The sequence below is a fragment of the Oculina patagonica genome, chromosome 6 (genome assembly GCF_052425735.1).
Source record: "Oculina patagonica isolate OP01 chromosome 6, crgOcupat, whole genome shotgun sequence".
Lineage (NCBI taxonomy): Eukaryota > Metazoa > Cnidaria > Anthozoa > Scleractinia > Oculinidae > Oculina > Oculina patagonica.
The window spans coordinates 19,243,026-19,249,651 of NC_135763.1; the positions used below are offsets into that span (position 1 = coordinate 19,243,026).

Below are 6,626 nucleotides of genomic sequence, written 5' to 3' on the forward strand. Positions count from 1 at the left end.
CAAAGATCAGTACAGCAAACAATAACATAGGAAGATAAATTACCATCAAGATCAGTAGAGCAAACAATAATATAAGAAGATAAGTAACGCATCATTCATCAGTCAAGTAAACAATAACATAAGAAGATGAATTACCATCAAAGATCAGTACAGCAAACAATGACATAAGAAGTTAAGTAACGCATCATAGATCTGTTGAGTAAACAAGAACATAACAAGATAAGTAACGCATCATTCAAACAATAACATAGCAAGATAAGTAACGCATCATTCATCAGTAGAGTAAACAATAACATAGGAAGATAAGTAACGCATTATTCATCGGTCAAGTAAAAAATAACAAAGGAACATAACTTACCATCAAAGATCTGTAGAGTTAACAATGAAATAAGAAGATAAGTAACGCATCATAGATCTGTAGAGTAAACAATAACATAAGAAGATAAGTAGCGCATCATAGATCTGTAGAGTAAACAATTACATAAGGAGATAAGTAACGCATTATTCATCAGTAGAGTAAACAATAACATAGGAAGATAAGTAACCCATCATTCATCAGTCAAGTATACAATAACATAAGAACATCACTTACCATCAAAGATCAGTACAGCAAACAATAACATAAGAAGTTAAGTAACGCGTCATAGATCTGTAGAGTAAACAAGAACATAAGAAGATAAGTAACGCATCATTCAAACAATAACATAGGAAGATAAGTAACGCATCATTCATCAGTTAAGTAAACAATAACATAGGAAGATAGACAACGCATCATTCATCAGTCAAGTAAACAATAACATAAGAAGATAAGTAACGCATCATTCATCAGTCAAGTAAACAATAACATAAGAAGATAACTTACCATCAAAGATCAGTACAGCAAACAATAACATAGGAAGATAAATTACCATCAAGATCAGTAGAGCAAACAATAACATAAGAAGATAAGTAACGCATCATTCATCAGTCAAGTAAACAATAACATAAGAAGATAACTTACCAGCAAAGATCAGTAAAGCAAACAATAATATAAGAAGTTAAGTAACGCATCATAAATCTGTAGAGTAAACGAGAACATAAGACGATGAGTAACGCATCATTCAAACGATAATATAGGAAGATAAGTAACGCATCATTCATCAGTTAAGTAAACAATAACATATCAAGATAGATAACGCATCATTCATCAGTCAAGTAAACAATAACATAGAAAGATAGCTTACCATAAAAGATCAGTAGCGTAGAGCAAACAACAACATAAGAAATTAAGTAACGCATCATAGATCTGTAGAGTAAAAAATAATATAAGAAGATAAGTAACGCATCATTCATCAGTTAAGTAAACAATAACATAGGAAGATAAATTACCATCAAGATCAGTAGAGCAAACAATAACCTTAGAAGATAAGTAACGCATTAATCATGAGTCAAGTATACAATAACATAAGAATATAACTTACCATCAAAGATCAGTACAGCAAACAATAACATAAGAAGTGTAAGTAACGCATCATTCAAGCAATAACATAGGAAGATAAGTAACGCATCATTCATCAGTGAAGTAAGCAATAACATAGGAAGATAAGTAACGCATCATTCATCAGTCAAGTAAACAATAACATAGAAAGATAGCTTACCATCAAAGATCAGTACAGCAAGCAATAACATAAGAAGTTAAGGAACGCATCATAGATCTGTAGAGTAAACAAGAACATAACAAGATAGGTAACGCATCATTCAAACAATAACATAGGAAGATAATTAACGCATCATTCATCAGTAAGTAAACAATAACATAAGAAGATAAGTAACGCATCATTCATCAATCAAGTCAACAATAACATAAGAAGATAACTTACCATCAAAGATCAGTACAGCAAACAATAACATAAGAAGTTAAGTAACGCATCATAGATCTGTAGAGTAAGCAAGAACATAAGAAGATAAGTAACACATCATTCATCAGTTAAGTAAACAATACCATAAGAAGATAAGTAACGCATCATTCATCAGTCAAGTAAACAATAACATAGGAAGATAAATTACCATCAAGATCAGTAGAGCAAACAATAACATAAGAAGTTAAGTAACGCATCATAGATCTGTAGAGTAAACAAGAACATACGAAGATAAGTAACGCATCATTCAAACAATAGCATAGGAAGATAAGTAACGAATCATTCAGCAGTTAAGTAAACAATAACATAGGAAGATAGATAACGCATCATTCATCAGTCAAGTAAACAAAACATAAGAAGATAACTAACGCATCATTATCAGTCAAGTAAACAATAAATCAAAAGATAACTTACCATCAAAGATGAGTACAGCAAACAATAATATAAGAAGATAAGTAACGCATCATACATCAGTAGAGTAAAAATAACATAAGAAGATAAGTAACGCATTATTCATCAGTAAGAAAATAATAACATAGCAACATAACTTACCATCAAAGATGTGTAGAGTTAACAATGTCATAAGAAAATAAGTAACGCATCATATATCTGTAGAGTAATCAATAACATAGGAAGATAAGTAACGCATCATTCATCAGTCAAGTAAACAATAACATAGGAAGATAGATAACGAATCATTATCAGTCAAGTAAACAATAACAAAGGAAGATAACTAACCATCAAACATCAGTAGAGTAAAAATGAAATAAGAAGATAAGTAACGCATCATCAAAAATAAAAAGAAGATAAGTAACGCATCAAATCAAAACAATAACATAAGAAGATAATCACGCATCATACATCAGTCAAGTAAACAATAACATAGAAAGATAGTAACCATCAAAGATCAGTACGTAGCAAACAAAACATAAGAAATAAGTAACGCATCATAGATCTGTAGAGTAAACAAGAACATAAGAAGATAAGTAACGCATCATTCATCATAAGTTAAGTAAACAATAACATAAGAAGATAATAACCATCAACACAGTCAAGTAAACAATAACATAAGAAGATAAGTAACCATCAAGATCAGTAGAGCAAACAATAACATAAGAAGATAAGTAACGCATCATTCATCAGTCAAGTAAACAATAACATAAGAAGATAACTTACCATCAAAGATCAGTACAGCAAAAAATAACATAAGAAGTTAAGCAACGCATAAGATTTAGAGTAAAAAGAAATAAGAGATAAGTAACACATCATTCAAACAATAACATAGGAAGATAAGTAACGCATCATTCATCAGTCAAGTAAACAATAACATAGGAAGATAGATAACGCATCATTCATCAGTCAAGTAAACAATAACATAGAAAGATAACTTACCATCAAGATCAGTAGAAGCAAACAATAACATAAGAAGTTAAGTAACGCATCATAGATCTGTAGAGTAAACAAGAACATAAGACGATAAGTAACTCATCATTCATAACAATAAATACCATAGGAAGATAAGTAACGCATCATTCATCAGTCAAGTAAACAATAACATAGGAAGATAATAACGCATCATTCATCAGTCAAATAAACAATAACATAGGAAGATAACTTACCATCAAAGATCTGTAGAGTAACAATAAATAAGAAGATAAGTAACGCATCATAAAAGATCTGTAGAGTAAACAAGAACATAACAAGATAAGTAACGCATCATTCAAACAATAACATAGGAAGATAAGTAACGCATCATTCAAGCAATAACATAGAAAGATAAGTAACACATCATTCATCAGTTAAGTAAACAATACCATAAGAAGATAAGTAACGCATCATTCATCAGTCAAGTAAACAATAACATAGGTAGATAAATTACCATCAAGATCAGTAGAGCAAACAATAACATAAGAAATTAAGTAACGCATCATAGATCTGTAGAGTAAACAAGAACATACGAAGATAAGTAACGCATCATTCAAACAATAGCATAGGATGATAAGTAACGAATCATTCAGCAGTTAAGTAAACAATAACATAGGAAGATAGATAACGCATCATTCATCAGTCAAGTAAACAAAACATAAGAAGATAAATAACGCATCATTCATCAGTCAAGTAAACAATAACATCGAAAGATAACTTACCATCAAAGATGAGTACAGCAAACAATAATATAAGAAGTTAAGTAACGCATCCTTCATCAGTAGAGTAAAAAATAACATAGGAAGATAAATAACGCATTATTCATCAGTCAAGAAAATAATAACATAGCAACATAACTTACCATCAAAGATGTGTAGAGTTAACAATGTCATAAGAAGATAAGTAACGCATCATATATCTTTAGAGTAATCTATAACATAGGAAGATAAGTAACGCATCATTCATCAGTCAAGTAAACAATAACATAGGAAGATAGATAACGAATCATTCATCAGTCAAGTAAACAATAACAAAGGAACATAACTTACCATCAAAGATCTGTAGAGTTACAAATGAAATAAGAAGATAAGTAACGCATCATTCAAACAATAACAAGAAGATAAGTAACGCATCATTCAAACAATAACATAGGAAGATAATTAACGCATCATTCATCAGTCAAGTAAACAATAACATAGAAAGATAGCTTACCATCAAAGATCAGTACGTCCAGCAAACAAAACATAAGAAATTAAGTAACGCATCATAGATCTGTAGAGTAAACAAGAACATAAGAAGATAAGTAACGCATCATTCATCATAAGTTAAGTAAACAATAACATAGGAAGATAGATAACACATCATTCATCAGTCAAGTAAACAATAACATAAGAAGATAAGTAACTCATCATTCATCAGTAGAGCAAACAATAACATAAGAAGATAAGTAACGCATCATTCATCAGTCAAGTATACAATAACATAAGAAGATAACTTACCATCAAAGATCAGTTGAGCAAAAAATAACATAAGAAGTTAAGCAACGCATCATAGATCAGTAGAGTAAACAAGAACATAAGAAGATAAGTAACAATCATTCAAACAATAACATAGGAAGATAAGTAACGCATCATTCATCAGTCGAGTAAACAATAACATAGGAAAATAGTAACGCATCATTCATCAGTCAAGTAAATAATAACATAGAAAGATAACTTACCATCAAAGATCAGTAGAGCAAACAATAACATAAGAAGTTAAGTAACGCATCATTGATCTGTAGAGTAAACAAGAACATAAGACGATAAGTAACTCATCATTCATACAATAGAGTAAAATACCATAGGAAGATAACTAACGCATCATTCATCAGTCAAGTAAACAATAACATAGGAAGATAGATAACGCATCATTCATCAGTCAAATAAACAATAACAAAGGAACATAACTTACCATCAAAGATCTGTAGAGTTACAAATGATATAAGAAGATAAGTAACGCATCATTTATTAAGATCTGTAGAGTAATCAATAACATAACAAGATAAGTAACGCATCATTCATCAGTAGAGCAAACAATAACATAGGAAGATAAGTAACCATATTCATGTCAATATACAATAACATAGGATAACTTACCATTAAAGATCGTAGAGAAAACAATAAAATAAAACGCATCATTCAAGCAATAACATAGGAAGATAAGTAACGCATCATTCATCAGTTAAGTAAACAATACCATAAGAAGATAAGTAACGCATCATTCATCAGTCAAGTAAACAATAACATAGGTAGATAACTTACCATCAAGATCAGTAGAGCAAACAATAACATAAGAAATTAAGTAACGCATCATAGATCTGTAGAGTAAACAAGAACATACGAAGATAAGTAACGCATCATTCAAACAATAGCATAGGATGATAAGTAACGCAACATTCATCAGTTAAGTAAACAATAACATAGGAAGATAGATAACGCATCATTCATCAGTCAAGTAAACAATAACATAAGAAGATAACTAACGCATCATTCATCAGTCAAGTAAACAATAACATCGAAAGATAACTTACCATCAAAGATCAGTACAGCAAACAATAATATAAGAAGTTAAGTAACGCATCATTCATCAGTAGAGTAAACAATAACATAAGAAGATAAGTAACGCATCATTCATCAGTCAAGAAAATAATAACATAGCAAGATAACTTACCATCAAAGATCAGTAGAGTTAACAATGACATAAGAAGATAAGTAACGCATCATATATCTTTAGAGTAATCAATAACATAGGAAGATAAGTAACGCATCATTCATCAGTCAAGTAAACAATAACATAGAAGATAGATAACGAATCATTCATCAGTCCAGTAAACAATAACATAAGGAAGATAACTTACCATCAAAGATCTGTAGAGTTACAAAAAAAAGAAATAGTACGATCATCAAACAATAACATAAGAAGATAAGTAACGCATCATTCAAACAATAACATAGGAAGATAATTAACGCATCATTCATCAGTCAAGTAAACAATAACATAGAAAGATAGCTTACCATCAATCATCAGTATCCAGTAAACAAAACATAAGAGATAAGTAACGCATCATTGATCTGTAGAGTAAACAATAACATAGGAAGATAAGTAACGCATCATTCATCAGTAGAATAAACAATAACATAGAAAGATAGGTAACGCATCATTCATCAGTAATAAACAATAACATAGGAAGATAACTAACTCATCATTCATCAGTAAGTAAACATAACATAAGAAGATAAGTAACGCATCATTGATCAGTCA

The 6,626-nt window shown here is 30.1% G+C and overlaps 1 long non-coding RNA gene across 1 annotated transcript in view; it reads right to left on the bottom strand.

Moving 5' to 3' along the window:
* The window catches only part of LOC144657558 (uncharacterized), a 29,072-nt gene extending 22,979 nt beyond the window's left edge, over nucleotides 1-6,093 (bottom strand). The window contains exon 1 of the long non-coding RNA XR_013571572.1: nucleotides 6,036-6,093. This is a non-coding gene — a long non-coding RNA (uncharacterized LOC144657558). The remainder of the gene's footprint in view (nucleotides 1-6,035) is intronic.
* Between the last annotated feature and the right edge of the window lie 533 nt (nucleotides 6,094-6,626).